Genomic DNA, 17,363 nt, shown 5'->3' on the forward strand with positions numbered 1-17,363 from the left:
TCTTGATGAAGTCCCAATAGTTCATTTTGCTTTTGTTTCTTTTGCCTTCGTGGAAATATCAGAAAGGGAGACAGAATATGAAAGACTCCTAACTCTGGGACACGAACTAGGGGTGGTGGAAGGGGAGGTGGGCGGGGGGTGGGGGTGACTGGGTGACGGACACTGACGGGGGCACTTGACGGGATGAGCACTGGGTGTTATTCTATATGCTGGCAAATTGAACACCATTAAAAAATAAATTTATAAAAAAATGCTCTACTTTCAGATAACAGAGGAAAACTGTCTTGGAAAAAAGATCATTATTGACTAATAAAGTTAGAGCTATTGAACAGTGGGACATTAGTTAGAGTCTTGTCTGCAATTTAAAATCCCAAAGTGTAAATTCTCTCATTACATAAACTAGAAAAATTTTTGTATGTCTGAATATGTCATCATTCTCCTAAGGCAATCATGACAAGCTCTCAGAATGCCAGCTGTATTAATATATGATGTGAACAATGAATTTGAATAAATACGGAAGCTCTGAAGATAATTCAAGGTAGTCCATCTTTGTTCCAAATGAGAAGAAAACTCTAATATAATGAGTGTTAGCCAATTTTAAGAGAAACTAAAGGGTTTTTAAAAATATACTCTTAGCAATTACATCTTAAATTTATCTTGGGTTTACATTTTAGACTCTCGTCAAAAAGTTAAATTGAGGGCAGCCTGGGTGGCTCAGCAGTTCAGTGCCACCTTTGGCCCAGGGCGTGATCCTGGAGTCCCAGGATCGAGTCCCATGTCAGGCTCCCTGCATGGAGCCTGCTTCTCCCTCTGCCTGTGTCTCTGCCTATGTGTGTCTCTCATGAATAAATAAATAAAAATATTTTTTTAAAAAGTTAAATTGAAACAAATATACTCTTGTAATAAGTCTCAAGTAAACTAAATATCCATTTACCAGCTAGCCAGTTTTTTGTTTATAATTGCTTTGTTAAAATTGATAGACCAATAGGTGATTTCCTAGTCTTTTTTCTGTCATTCTCTTTTCTTTCCTTTTTTTTTTTTTAACAAAGCAATGGACTGGATTACTTTTATAATAAGGCAAAAATCTAGCAAAAAATGAAAGAAGCAATAAGCTCTTATAAACTTGAATATGTGAAGAAGACAAAGAGATTAGACCCATCCCAAAGGCTTAACTTAACATGATCCTCTTGCAGTGCTTTCAATCTGCATCAGTCAAGGGTGTCACTAGCCAGTTTCGGAATACAGAAAACTGACAGTCCTGTTTGGACATGTCTCTCCCACATATCTCATTGCTATCTAGAGCATATCCGTATTCTCACCAAATCCTACCAATCTTAGATCATTAACATTTCTTAAATTCATTCATCTTTGTCTAGTTCTGCTGCTGTTTCTCAAATTGCCACTGTTTCTCATCAGATGTATTTACTCGCATCCTAACTCTGGTCCTCTTATCCTTCCTGATCTTCTCCAGGTTCTTCTGCACTTTTGAACCAGAGTGATTTGCATGTTAAAATGCAAATTTAATCATGTCTCATCTTCTTTTGCACTGTTCTTAGGATAAATATCAAAACCTTCAACATGACCTTCATGGCTCCACATGGTCTGTTCCTGCCTCATCTCCTACCAAGAGCTCCCTCATTCTCTGTGCTCTAGACACATGACCTTACTTTAACTTCTAGAACATGGCATTTGTCTATAGGGAACCTATATCTAGCATGGCACCTGGTATAGGGTAGAAGGCAATAAATATCTTGATGAATGCACAGGATGAATAAATGAAGTATAATGTGGCAGGATAATGTCATACTGGGTAGATGTATACTACGAGAACTTCTGCTTTGTCATGTATAATACATATTTTAGATTGTTTTCTTCACAAGGAAACCACTGTCAACACCATTGCACAATATGTAAAGAACAAAGTTTACAAGTCAAGGCAATAGATTTTTCTTTTTTACATGACAAGAGATATTCATCTGCACTTCGATTGGGAATACAAAGGCTACTTTACTTATCATATGCATTAATTAAAATATCATTCATTCATAGTTTTAACCCAGAGAAAATATCTTTTACGAAGATATTAAATAATAAATTCATACACACAGAAAAACTCACATTTTGACTGAGAAAGGCACAGATGCTCTTCAGAGTAAAAATAACTTCAATAGCAATTTCTTTGAAAGAATACCATTTTAAAGTAAATATGTGGTTCAGGCATTTTCTGAATGGGATTGCTGAGTTGATTTTGAACTGGGAGTTGTAATCTAATCAGGTCAATCTAGCCTGTGATCCAGCAGATAGAAACTCAGTTGTGTGGAAGAGGAAAAATGAGAAGATTAATATTTACTATGAAGTACACAATGTAAAGAGGATTTAATAGATAGATACTCTCTCTTAATCCCTATAACAACCTAGAGTGTTATCTTCCATTATCTCCAGTTTACTGCTAGGAAGCAGAGCTTAGAGCTTAGGAGGTTACACAGATATTAAGGGCAGATGTAGTATTTGACTCCAAAAACTTCTCTTGATTTCCTGTGATTAACTGCAAAGCTCGCCTTCTTATTACTCCTCCTCAGGGACCACCACAGACACTTCTTACCTTCTGGGGTTATTTTTCTCTATAGATTTCCAAGTGACTGAACTCCAGTTACTCCAACAGTTACTATCATTACTCTAAATTACTCCTAATCCTAGCTAGGAAATTTATTTTAGTGCTGTCTTGGTGGCTTCATTATTTTCATTTTTTTAAAATTTTTTTTAAAGATTTTATTCATTTATTCATGAGAGACACACAGAGAGAGGCAGAGACACAGGCAGAGGGAGAAGCAGGCTCCCTGAGGGGACCCAGATTCCGATGTGGAACTCGATCCCAGGACCCCGAGATCATGACCTGAGCCAAAGGCAGACACCCAACCACTGAGCCACCCAGGCGCCCCTATTATTTTCATTTATAGCATTCTCTGTATGAGATTCTTTAAAGATCAATCAATGGCTTAAAATTCTTTTTCCTTTTGAAATGTATTGTCATTTATCTGAATAGAAAATGTTGAAATTTGAGGATCTTGGTTTCATTAAATACAATTGTGCAAAAATACTTCTGCACATCTTCAGTGAACTTTTAATTATATGTCTAATAAAACCTCTCTCTAAAGACTGGGTGTTAAAGGCCCATTTCTGGACTACTCACCAAATTTCTTGTATTCTAAATTGACTTCTCATAGTATGCTATAAATTCTGAAAGAAATAATTTGAAGACCAAAAGGTTATAATAACAAATATTTGGACAAAGAATAAAACATTCTGATGTCTTCTAAATAGTGGAGATTATCAGACTCACAGATTTTGGCTTAATGTTATAAAATCAAAGTCAATCAGAGATGATTGTCTGGATTTTTAATTTTCATATGAACTGTCTCTAATTTCTAAAGCAGCCCTGTTTGAATTAACCAATTAAGATGTAGGCTCCAGTTTTATATTGCCAGTAACTTGCTAAGCATTTCACTGCCAGCTGTCTTTCTTTCTGTCTTTTTCGTAAGACAGGAAAAAAAAGTACTTGTTTTTTTTGTGAAGATTTTAGTCCAAAAAATGACTTACGTTTTTGTAAAAATGGCACATGTCATCCTTGAAAACAAAGGACTCTCAAATCATCAACTTTTATTGAGCATTAACCTTGTGTCAATTAATGGAAAGGTGATAGAGAGAATAGAATTTATTCATTTATTTATTTAAAGATGAACTCATACTATATTACAATAAAGTATTGCCAGAAACAAATTCAAACTTAGATAAGGAGAGTTACCAGAAGAAAGACTTTGCAACCAGGAACAACTTCCAATCTCAGAAATCTCTAAGTGTCTCAAAATCAGACAGAAAAGTCTTCTCATGTGCAGGGGAAGGAGAAGTGTTACGGGTTGAACTTTGTCTCCAGAAAGGTATGTTGAAGTCTCAAATCCCATTATCTCAGCACGTGACCTTATTTGGAAAGAGTCATCGCAGATAGTCAAGATGAGGTCATACGAAGTAGGATGTGCCCTTCATCCAATAGAACTATAAGAGCATGTGAAGATACAAGGGGAAAATAGTATGGAGCTGGATACCGGAGTAATATAGCTGCCAACCAGGGAGCACCAATGATTAACAGCCACCAAAAGCTAGGAGGAGGTAAGGAAGGATTGCACCCTGCGACTCAGAGGGAACATGGTCCTGTTGACACCTTGAAGACCTTTCAGACTTCTAGCCCTCCACAACCGTAAAAGAATCAAGTTCTAGTGTTTTAAGCCACCTGGTTTATGGTAATTTGTTACAGCAGATCTAAGAGACTAACACAAGGGGTAAAAAATATTAGCAGAAACTTTTAAGAGGCAGTTGGGCAAGCAAGGAGAAATGCCCAATGGGGTCTCATGGGAAAAGAGTCTTGGCGCATTCAGCGAGTTCTCAGAATAAACTGATTTGGGGGTTTGTTTTGCTTTTTTTTTTTTTTTAAGATTTATTTATTTATTTATTTATTTATTTATTTATTTATTTATTATTTATGACAGAGAGAGACAGAGACAGGCAGAAACACAGGCAGAGGAAGAAGCAGGCTCCACAGACAGAGCCCCACGCAGGACTCGATTCCGGGTCTCCAGGAATACAGAGACCCTGGCTGAAGGCAGGGCTGAAGGCGGCACTAAACCGCTAAGCCACCGGGGCAGCCCCTTGTCCTTGCTTTTTTAGTGCTTGCTCAGGCTTGGGAGGTAATCAGAACTCAAAGAAGGAAAGAAGCCTGACTAAAGCCTAATCAAGACAAAGCAGATGTAAGAAATGGGCAATTGTGAATACGTGGTCAGTATGAAATTAATTTTATTTGAATTTCAATGGAAAAATAATTAAGTGAAACTAAAGAGATTGAGGAAATTCACATATTTCTGCACAAAGACTTCAATTCCCAAAGAATTTATTTAATGTAAAGACTTATGTAAGAGGTCAGAATTCATGGGTTTTTTTTGTTGTTGTTGTTGAACTATAGGGTTAAGTTTTGAACTAATTTTTGACTTGATGCTAGGGGACATGGAATTTAGCACACGTGTAAGTGCTTTTCACCCTCTGGAGCTCATCTGCTTTGTGAGGCATGTTACTAGTCTTATGACAGCAAATTTTATAAGTTGTACATAATTCCCACAATTTTTCATCTGTCCATTGGTCTCAGGGTCTTTTTTCCTGAAATATTTATTTTCATCCATCTTTTGGTTGTCTCAACTTTGGCATAGAAACTTTTTTTCTTTTTTCAATTTTAATAGTAGGCTCTTTGGTCTAAGTTTTTGAATTCTTTTTTTTTTTTTTAACGATTTTATTTACTTATTCATGAGAGACAGAGAGAGAGAGGCAGAGACACAGGCAAAGGGAGAAGCAGGCTCCCCACAGGGAGCCTGATGAGGGACTCTGTCCCAGGACCCCAGGTCATGCCCTGAGCCAAAGGCAGACGCTCAACCACTGAGCCACTCAGGTGTCTTTTGAAGTTCTTGAATTCTTGATAATTTCTCTAATTTCATTTAAATTTGAAAGACAATTTGGCTCGGCATGAAATTCTTGAGTCATACTTTGTTTTCCCCAAAATTTTCTAGATCTTGCTTCTTTGTCTTCTGACATTGAATGGGGCATTGAAGGAAGTCTCAAACCAATCATATTTATTCCTCTTGTCTAGGACTTGCTTCTGTAACATCCCATCTGCCAGGATTCCCTTATGACTTTTTCTGTATTCTCTTTAGGTTACCAAATTCACCAAAGTATAATTTGGTATTAAACATCAGATAATAGTTTGTCCTGGGGACATTGTATACTCTCTTGATCTTCAAATGAAAAAATTTTTAAAGAATTTACTTACTTGTTTGTTTTTATTCTCTTTTGTTCTCTTAGAGTATCAGCTATGCATTTGTTGGATCCCTATTGATGAATTTTCATTCCTGTTATCATTTTCATATTCCTGTTCTTTTCCTGTTTTCTTTTGAGTGATTTCCTCAAGCCTATTTGTACTTTGTGTCCCTGACATAATTCTATTTGTGTTTCATTCAAGGTGTGGGGATCTAATATAGCCTATACGTAATTCAATTTTCTTGTCTTAATTTTGTTTTGAATGATTTCTTTTTTTTTATAATTTTATTTTATTTTAATTTTTATTTATTTACGATAGTCACAGAGAGAGAGAGAGAGAGAGAGAGGCAGAGCAGAGGGAGAAACAGGCTCCATGCGCCGGGAGCCCGACGTGGGATTCGATCCCGGGTCTCCAGGATCGCGCCCTGGGCCAAAGGCAGGCGCCAAACCGCTGCGCCACCCAGGGATCCCCTTGAATGATTTCTTCAAGTCTATCAATGCACTGTGTCCCTTTCTTTAATTCACATTTACTTTAGTTTTTGGTGTTTCCAACATTATTTTATGTCTCTATTCATGTGTATTTTTGTTTTCCATTTCTATTTTAAGTTCTAGCTGATAACTTTTAATCTCTTTGTTGCTTTATAATCTTTGTATCTTGTGTTTTCTTTTTCAGTGTTCTCTGCATAGGTGTATATATAAGATATATTTGTTATATAAAGGGATCCCTGGGTGGCGCAGCGGTTTGGCGCCTGCCTTTGGCCCAGGGCGCGATCCTGGAGACCCGGGATCGAGTCCCACGTCGGGCTCCCGGTGCATGGAGCCTGCTTCTCCCTCTGCCTGTGTCTCTGCCTCTCTCTCTCTCTCTGTGACTATCATAAATAAATAAAATTAAAAAAAAAATTAAAAAAAAATTAAAAAAAAAGATATATTTGTTATATATGTAATGTTTTATATACATTATACATATATATAAACCATTATATGCACACACACACACACACACACACACATATCTGTTCTAGAAGGGAAAGGAGTGAGAGAGCTCTCTGGTGTTCCTTTTATAATGCCTTAATCCCACTCAGGAGAGTTTGACCCTTATGACCTAAGCACCTCCCAAAGGCCCCTGCCTATCTAATAATATCACACTGGGTACTAAAATTTCAATATATGAATTTTGAGGGGACACAAACATTCAGACCATATATATATATATATTTGTCATACACTGTCTATGTCTCTTTGGATGATTACTTTTGTGATGTACGTCCAACACTTACTGAGCATTTGCTATTTGCAGACACACTTCTAAGCCCTTAGTCCTCATTATCTCATTAGATATAAGTGCTTCATTTGTTTACATATGCTTTTCTACTTCTTTTTGTGAACATTCATTCTGGTTAGTAGTTGAGTTTGAAGGAGTGGATGAGTTATTTATTAGAGAGTATAAAGTAGTGTGGCCATGACAGAATTGTGGAATAAGCTGAAGTCTTGTCAAAAAACTCTTCTGAGCTAATGGCTCCAATACCTGGTCCCAAAATATATTATTTTTTTATACCTTTGAGACGTTTTCCCTCTGTGTTCTTACAACTGGTGTTGCATACAGGGAAGCACTGGATATCCATTGCAACCTGGCCCTCACTATTTCTTTCTCCTCTTTCACTTTATTCTGCTTCCAGCAGTGGCAAAGTCACTATAAACCTTTCTTTTTCAACTAAGCTTACTTCTAGACAGGAATTGCAAACTTAAGTGCCCACAAGGACCCAATATATAGACATTACAAGTACTCCAGCTTTGATAGGCCAGTCTATTTTCTACATTAAAAAGAAAAGTCTTTTAAAGATTCAGTCCTGACATTTTTCTCAATTTCCTTAGTCAAACCCCACTAAAAGTAAAAGTAGTTACAAACAAAAAGATAAAATATACACAGGAAGTAGAAAAATAAAAGCATGAGGAATAGGTACAATGTACCAATCTCTGAAATAAGGAAGCTACCACAGTGTATGAGCATAGACCATTAAGCTCGCCAAACGAATACTGAGAATGCTTCAGGAAGAAGAGGCAGCACACAGAGAAGCAACATCTCACACTCCTGACTTTGAGGAGGGCTCAGTTCTTCCCACAAAATAAATGTCCCCATTTAGAAAGCCATATGCAGTAACCCTATCTATCATCTATCTATCTTTTAAAAAATTCTTCACTGCTTACTCTTCCTGTTGCTGTGGTTTACATAGTCACACTCATCTCTTTGGAAAACATATTTCCTTTCTTAAGGTAGGGAGAATAAAGCTACCTCTTGTCAATACTACTTATACTCGTAAAGTGTGACTATTATCTGCTAATGTAGTAGTTTTCAATTTCGAGCTCTTGAGCTGTTTATCATATGTCAACACATCAAAGGTAGATCATGAGTTTTCCTAAAAAATTGTATAGAAACAATAAAAATAACTTTTTCTTTCCACTTTGGATGAAATGTTACTAATCGGAGCAACAAGACTAATTTCTAATGTTGATCTGAAAATCTGGATGGCTGTTAGTGTCATTTTAACTTTTAAATGGTATAGAATCTGAATTATTTATTGACAAATTCAATTTATTTTAGACTGAACTTTTCAAAATATAAGACTCATTTTCATGACACTGTATCTTATTACAATAAATGAAAGTTTAATTCAATGTATATATGTCCAACAATGTTGAGGTATTGAAGTAAATGGTAAATAGCCATTAAAAATGTTTTTGAAACACTTAATAAAATATAAAATATTCAGGACATAATCATAAGAAGAAAGAAATATGGATACAAAATCACATTTACACTGTCTCAGTTTTAGAAAAAACATACACATAAAGTAATTGACAGGGGATAAACTATTAATTATGATTATCTCTGGGTCATGAAATTATGGATGATTCCTAATTTTCTTCTTCATGTTTTCATTGAATTTTCTAAATTGTCTCCATTAGATATGGGTTTTATGATAAGGGCAAATAAAATTTTAAAAGTGATCTATAGGAAAAAAATGGAAGAATAGTCCTGAGTAATGAAAAAGTTTGGAATTACTACTTTATGCTGTAATGGAAATTAGCAAGATAAAAAGAGAGGTAAATTAATTAGTTCATTTCTTTCTTCCAAGATGACTCCAGGGCCTCTCTTCAAGCTTTAACACTCATTAACCTAAAATGATCACTTGGTTACTTTTACTTGACCAGCCTAGAACAATGTTTAGTCTCAGCATAAAGAAGAGATGTGAGGGGAGAAGAGATGTGAGACATCAAGAGATGGCTCAGTCAGTTAAGTATCCAACTAATGATTTTGGCCCAGGTGATGATCTCAGGGTTGAGAGATGTAACACCATGGCATCTCCATGCTCAGCAGAGGAGTCTGCCTAAGATTCTCTCTCTCCCTCCTCCTTTGCCCATCTCAGCTCACACACTCCCTCTCTCTCTCTCTCTCTCACACACACACACACACACAAAGACAGATATGATATACATCCTTAAATTCTGAAAACAAAAATGGTAAAATGAATAAAATTAATGAAAGTAATCAAAGGAATTCTAATTTTTTAAAAATTAGCACTTTTTTTCCTTTCAGTGTATTGAAAAACATACACTCTGGTAAACTCCCAGGTTTTCTATATCCTCTAACATTTATGCCACAATTGCTAGTAAACAAGAATAATATGAAAAAACACTATGTGTAAAGCACTTTAGAAATGATAATCATGTCATAGGATTCAGTTTTTATTTAACAAAACAAATAGAGATTGTTAAATACAATATATGTGGTCTCAATTGAAACAAAGTATCTTTAGTAAAGAAATAATTGAGTTTTTAGTTAAAAGGACCCTAGAATAACAATAAATAGGGATTTTATATTAAAATGAGTGAACTTTTCAATTTAATGATTCTATTTTTAGATTTACAAGTTTTAAGTGAAATCTGCTGTTTTTTAGCACTCTGTTTTTTACTATGCCTAATGTAAGTCGGAATTCACTGCAATTCCAAAAAGTGCCCTGAGAAGTATTTGATTAGTTATCCGAAAGCAATTCTTTCAATATCTAGCTGTTTTGGAAAAGCATCAAAATTATATTTCTAGTAGGTAAGACACACTTTATGACAGTTGTTTTGTTCCTAGACTTGTTTTTTAAAAATATATTGAGCTATTTTACTGTTAAAACTCTATGTGTGCATATTTTGCTCTTGTGTGAATTCTTCTTCAGGGAAAACCTTTACCTTAAAGCATTCCAGTGTGTTTCCAAGGCCCTTGTTCTCAGTCAGAAACAAAGATGAGGTCAGTAAAGGAACCTCGGCCCATTCAGCATTAGGGTCTTTGTCAGCTATCACCAACAGCAGGGTTTATGACAAATGAGGAGCCAGGCTTCCAGCTGAATTTCAGTGTAGTTATTTTTGTTTTAATGTATGTGTGAATCAATTAATCCTGTCATAGAAGGGCATCGTAAACTGTGTGCCAGAGTTAATGAGTCAGCCATTATCACATCATTACACCAGCTGGCATAATGTAGCATGTGTTGTTTGTCATAATATACACTGCCATGCTTAACAACCATTAACTGTTTACACGAGCAGTCATATTTTTCTTCAAAGAACTTTCAGCGACTGGTTAATATTTTGAAGGCTTTTTAAGTGAAGAACTATTACAAGGAAAAGATATTCTCACAAAGATAGCCCACGGTGTAAGAAACTAACGCCAGGGAAGACACTTGGAAGACAGTTAGTCTTGAGGACCTTTCAGATAAAGTCTCAGTGCTGCAGAATCAAGGAAATCCTAAGCCTGATGTGCATGTCTCATTCAACCACCATGAGGCACTACCATCTAGATGAAAGGAAAGATACTGTCATGAGAAAAAGCTGGTGAGGTAGAATTTCTTATTGTTATGTTTTTGGAGGATCAATGGGGCCTGTTCCCAGGATTTATGTAACAGCATCAGGACTTCCTGAGAGAAGATACGATTGCAGGTTTACAGTTAAAAAAAAAAAAAATCATTGTAAAAAGCTTGGCAGGTATGGTTTTCTTGGCTGATGAAAGGCAGCATGTGGCCGATGAAAATCATAGTTGACCAATTTTCTGTGGATTCGTTTCTGGCGACTTCTGCACATTTTCATTAGTCGTATGAATTTCTCCAGCCAGATACAGATACCACGAGTAAAGGTGAAGTTTCCTAAAGAGTCAGAAGCAGAAATCACAGAAACCTTTACCCACTTTAACTGAAAGCTGATTTTCTCAGTGGAGATTTGGTCACAGGTTAACAATGTTTAAGTTAGCCAAGGAGATTTAATAAAACACAAATTTAGTAAAACTATGATTTTACAAGTAAATAAGAAAGTAAACTGAATATAAGGGATTGGATTGGACACAAATAATGGGGAAAAATCTGATAATATAATTGAAAGCTCTGCAAAGTGTATACACTACAAGCTACTACGTTAGTGCTAGAATAGTCTTCCAGTTTGTTTTTTATAGTGGTTTATAAAAGTAAAATTGACCACAGATACTTTCTCCATGGTTGGGAAGAATTATTCCTATGTTTTGAGAATTTCACTTGGCAGGCACTTAGTTTTAGAAATATGCATGCTGTAACATATCATAATTTAATTTTCTAAATACAAACATATACACATGCTTCTGCGTTTTGAGGCTTTTGTGCTGTCTATAACTGCTGTTGCACTCAATATTTTTTTATATAAACTTATTTTTAATTGGTGTTCAATTTGCCAACATATAAGATAAAACCCAGTGCTCATCCCATCAAGTGCCCCTCTCAGTGCCCATCATCCAGTCACTCCCACCCCCCACCCACCTCCCTTTCTACCACCCCTAGTTCGTGTCCCAGAGTTTGGAGTCTTTCATGTTTTGTCTCCCTTTCTGATATTTCCCACTCATTTTTTCTCCTTTCCCCTTTATTCTCTTTCACTACTTTTTATGTTCCCCAAATGAATGACCATATAATATTGTCCTTCTCTGATTGACTTATTTCACTCAGCATAAAACCCTCCAGCTCCATCCACGTTGAAGCAAATGGTGAGTATTTGTCGTTTCTACTGGCTGAGGAATATTCCATTGTATACATAAACCACATCTTCTTTATCCATTCATCTTTCGATGGACACCGAGGCTCCTTCCACAGTTTGGCTATCGTGGCCATTGCTGCTAGAAACATCGGGGTGCAGGTGTCCTGGCATTTCACTGCATCTGTATCTTTGAGGTAAAACCCCAGCAGTGCAACTACTGGGTTGTAGGGCAGGTCTATTTTTAACTCTTCGAGGAACCTCCACAGTTTTCCAGAGTGGCTGCACCAGTTCACATTCCCACCAACAGTGCAAGAGGATTCCCCTTTCTCCACATCCCCTCCAACATTTGTTGGTTCCTGTCTTGCTAATTTTCCCAATTCTCACTGGTGTGAGGTGGTGTCTCATTGTGGTTTTGATTTGTATTTCCCTGATGGCCAGTGATGTGGAACATTTTCTCATGTGCTTGTTGGCCATGTCTATGTCATCCTTTGTGAGATTTCTGTTGATGTCTTTTGCCCAATTTCATGATTGGATTGTCTGTTTCTTTGCTGTTGAGTTTAATAAGTTCTTTATAGATCTTGGATACTAGCCCTTTATCTGATACGTCATTTACAAATATCTTCTCCCATCCTGTAGGGTGTCTTTTAGTTTTGTTGACTGTATCCTTTGCTGTGCAAAAGCTTCTTATCTTGATGAAGTCCTAATAGTTCATTTTTGCTTTTCTTTCTCTTGCCTTCATGGATGAATCTTGCAAGAAGTTACTGTGGCCGAGTTCAAAAAGGGTGTTACCTGTGTTCTCCTCTAGGATTTTGATGGAATCTTGTCTAACATTTAGATCTTTCATCCATTTTGAGTTTATCTTTGTGTCTGGTGCAAGAGAATGGTCTAGTTTCATTCTTCTGCATGTGGATGTCCAATTTTCCCAGCACCATTTATTGAAGAGACTGTCTTTTTTCCAGTGGATAGTCTTTCCTGCTTTGTCAAATATTAGTTGACCATAAAGTTGAGGGTCCACTTCTGGGTTCTCTATTCTGTTCCACTGATCTATGTGTCTGTTTTTGTGCCAGTACCACACTGTCTTGATGACCACAGCTTTGTAGTACAACCTGAAATCTGGCATTGTGATGCCCCCAGCTATGGTTTTCTTTTTTAATATTCCCCTGGTTATTTGGGATCTTTTCTGATTCCACACAAATCTTAAAATAATTTGTTCCAACTCTCTGAAGAAAGTCCATAGTATTTTGATAGGGATTGTATTAAACGTGTAAATTGCCCTGGGTAACATTGACATTTTCACAATGTTAATTCTTCCAGTCCATGAGCATGGAATATTTTTCACTCTCTTTGTGTCTTCCTCAATTTCTTTCAGAAGTGTTCTATAGTTTTTAGGGTATAGATCTTTTACCTCTTTGGTTAGGTTTATGCCTAGGTATCTTATGCTTTGGGGTGCAATTGTAAATGGGATTGACTCCTTAGTTTTTCTTTCTTCAGTCTCTTGTTAGTGTATAGAAATGTCACTGATTTCTGGGCATTGATTTTGTATCCTGCCACAACTGCTGAATTGCTGTATGAGTACTAGCAATCCTGGGGTGGAGTCTTTTGGGTTTTCTATGTAGAGTATCATGTCATCTGCACAGAAGGAGAGTTTGACTTCTTCTTTGCCAATTTGAATGCCTTTGATTTATTTTTGTTTTCTGATTGCTGAGGCTAGGACTTCCAGTACTATGTTGAATAGCAGTGGTGAGAGTGGACATCCCTGTCTTGTTTCTGATATTAGGGGAAAGGCTCCCAGTGTTTCCCCATTGAGAATGATATTTGCTGTGGGCTTTTCGTAGATGGCTTTTAAGATGTTGAGGAATGTTCCCTCTATCCCTACACTCTGAAGAGTTTTGATCAGGAATGGATGCTGTATTTTGTCAAATGCTTTCTCTGCATCTAATGAGAGGATCGTATGGTTCTTGGTTTTTCTTTTGCTGATATGATGAATCACATTGTTTTATGAGTGTTGAACCAGCCTTGCATCCCGGGGATAAATCCTACTTGGTTATGGTGAATAATCTTCATAATGTACTGTTGTATCCTATTGGCTAGTATCTTGTTTAGAATTTTTGCATCCATGTTCATCAGGGATACTGGTCTATAATTCTCCTTTTTGGTGGGGTCTTTGTCTGGTTTTGGAATTAAGGTGATACTGGCCTCATAGCATGAATTTGGAAGTACTCCATCTCTTTCTATCTTTCCAAACAGCTTTAGTAGAATAAGTATGGTTTCTTCTTTAAATGTTTGATAGAATTCCCCAGGGAAGCCATCCAGCCCTGGACTTTTGTGTCTTGGGAGGTTTTTGATGACTCCTTCAATTTCCTCCCTGGTTACTGGCCTGTTCAGGTTTTCTATTTCTTCATGTTCCATTTTTGGTAGTTTGTGGCTTTCCAGAAATGCATCCATTTCTTCTAGATTGCCTAATTATTGGCGTATAGCTACTCATAATATGTTTTTAAAATCGTTTGTATTTCCTTGGTGTTGGTAGTGATGTCTCCTTTCTCATTCATGATTTTATTAATTTGAGTCTTCTCTCTCTTCTTTTTAATAAGGCTGGCTAATGGTTTAACTATCTTATTAATTCTTTCAAAGAACCAACTCCTGGTTTTGTTGATCTGTTCCACAGTTCTTCTGGTCTCAATTTCATTGAGTTCTGCTCAAATCTGTATTAACTCTCTTCTGCTGGGTGTAGGATCTATTTGCTGTTTTTTCTCTAGCTCCTTTAGGTGCAAGGTTAGCTTTTGTATTTGAGTTCTTTCCAGTTTTTGGATGGATGCTTGTATTGCAATGTATTTCCCCCCTAGGACTGCTTTTGCTATATCCCAAAGATTTTGAACGGTTGTATCTTCATTCTCATTAGTTTCCTTGAATCTTTTTAATTCTTCCTTAATTTCCTGATTGACCTTCTCATCTTTTAGCAGGATGGTCCTTAACCTCCATGTGTTTGAAATCCTTCCAAACTTCTTGTTGTGATTTAGTTCTAATTTCAAGGCATTACAGTCTGAGAATATGCAGGGGACGATCCCAATCTTTGGTATCGGTTCAGACCCGATTTGTGACTCAGTATATGGTCTAATCTGGAGAAAGTTCCATGTGCACTTGAGAAGAATGTGTATTCAGTTGAGTTTGGATGTAAAGGTCTATAGATATCTGTGAAATCCATCTGGTCCAGTGTATCATTTAAAGCTCTCGTTTCTTTGGAGATGTGCTTAGAAGACCTATCAAGTGTAGAAAGCACTAGATTGAAGTCACCAAGTATAAGTGTATTATTATCTAAGTATGTCTTAACTTTGGTTATTAACTGATTGATATATTGTCAGCTCCCATATTCGGGGCATATATTTTGATGATTGTTAAGTCCTCTTGTTGGATAGATCCTTTAAGTATGATAATAGTGTCCCTATTCATCTCTCACTACAGTCTTCGGGATAAATTATAGTTTATCTGATATAAGGATGGCTACCCCAGCTTTCTTTGGAGGACCATTTGAATGGTAAATGGTTCTCCAACTTTTTATTTTCAGGCTCTAGGTGTCCTTCTGTCTAAAATGAGTCTCTTGTAGACAGCAAATAGATGGGTCCTGCTTTTTTATCCAGTCTGAAACCCTATGCCTTTTGATGTGGTCATTAAGCCCATTCACATTCAGAGTTACTATTGAAAGATATGAGTTTAGTGTCATCATGATACCTATTCAGTCCCTGTTTTTGTGGATTGTTCCATTGGACTTCTTCTTAAAGGGGAATTTTAAGAGTCCCCCTTAAAATTTCTTGCAGAGCTGGTTTGGAGGTCACATATTCTTTCAGTTCCTGCCTGTCTTGGAAGCTCTTTATCTCTCCTTCCATTCTGAATGAGAGCCTTGCTGGATAAAGTATTCTTGGCTGCATGTTTTTCTCATTTAGGACCCTGAATATATCCTGCCAGCCCTTTCTGGCTTGCCAGGTCTCTGTGGTGAGGTCTGCTGTTACTCTGATATTCCTCCCCATATAAGTTAGGGATTTCTTGCCTCTTGCTGCTTTAAGGATCTTCTCATTGTCTTTGGAATTTGCAAGTTTCGCTATTAAATGTCGAGGTGTTGAACGGTTTTTATTGATTTTAGGGGAGGATCTCTCTATTTCCTGGATCTGGAGGCCTGTTTCCCTTCCCAGATTAGGAAAGTTTTCAGCTATGATTTGTTCAAATACATATTGTGGACCTCTGTCCCTTTCAGCGCCCTCGGGAACCCCAATTAAACGTAGATTTTTCTTCCTCAGGCTGTCACTTATTTCCCTTAATCTATCCTCATGATCTTTAATTGTTTGTCTCTTTTTTCCTCAGTTTCCCTCTTTGCCCTTAACTTGTCTTCTATGTCACTCACTCGTTCTTCCACCTCGTTAACCCTTGTCATTAGGACCTCTAGTTTGAATTGCATCTCATTTAATTGATTTTTAATTTCTGCCTGATTAGATCTTAAATCTGCAGTCATGAAGTCTCTTGAGTCCTTTATGCTTTTTTCTAGAGCCACCAGTAGCTGTATAATAGTGCTTCTGAATTGGCTTTCTGACATTGAATTGTAATCCAGATTTTGTAACTCTGTGGGAGAGAGGACTGTTTCTGATTCTTTCTTTTGAGGTGAGGTTTTCCTTCTAGTCATTTTGTTCAGTGCAGAGTGGCCAAAAACAAGTTGTATTGAGAAAAGGAGAAAAAGAGAGAAGAGAAAGAAGGAAAGAAAAAGAAAAAAAGAAAAACAGAAGAAAAGAGAGAAAAAAAAGAAAGAGAGGAAAAGAAAAAAAGAAAAAAGGGGGAGGGGAAGAAAACAGAAATCAAAAAACAAAAAACAAGGGGGAGTATCCTCTGATTCTGTATCCTGTAAGTCCCTTGACTTCCCCTGGAACTTTCCAGTGCTGCTTGGTCAATAATTTGTTTTTCCCCTGTCCCTCTACCTGGTCTTCTGGGGGAGGGGCCTGCTGTGCTGATTCTCAGGAGTCAGCAGTTGGGGGAGCTGCTCAGCCCCCTGCCTGGTGCAGGGCTCAGTGAATGATGTTTAAGCTGCTTATGCGGTGAGGGTACTGTGAGGCTCCTGTGAGGCCACTGTGAGGCTTGTTTATCCTGTGAGACCCCAGGAGGAACAACAAGTGGCGGGGCCAGCTCGGGAGCCCTGGAGTCAGCTCCCGCAGTAACTACCGAGCTCTCCGTCTGCAGGGCCTGGAGGCTCCGGGCGGGGCCGCTGATCTGCTCAGCTCGAGGCAGGAGCGTCCTTGCGGTCCTGGGCCCTCCCGGCCTCTGCCTGTCCCGGGGAAGGCTGGGTCCTGGGCTGTGTCCCGGCGCCCTGTGCTCCGGGGCCTGCGCTGGTGGGTTCGCACTCCCGCCCCGCAGCCCCCTCCGCGGAGCCGCCCCCGAGCCCCCCCGAGCTGCTCCGGGTCCCGCCGTGCGCTGCAGCCCTTAGGGAGCTCGGCGCACTC

The sequence above is a fragment of the Canis lupus genome, chromosome 32 (assembly GCF_011100685.1).
Source record: "Canis lupus familiaris isolate Mischka breed German Shepherd chromosome 32, alternate assembly UU_Cfam_GSD_1.0, whole genome shotgun sequence".
Taxonomy (NCBI): domain Eukaryota; kingdom Metazoa; phylum Chordata; class Mammalia; order Carnivora; family Canidae; genus Canis; species Canis lupus.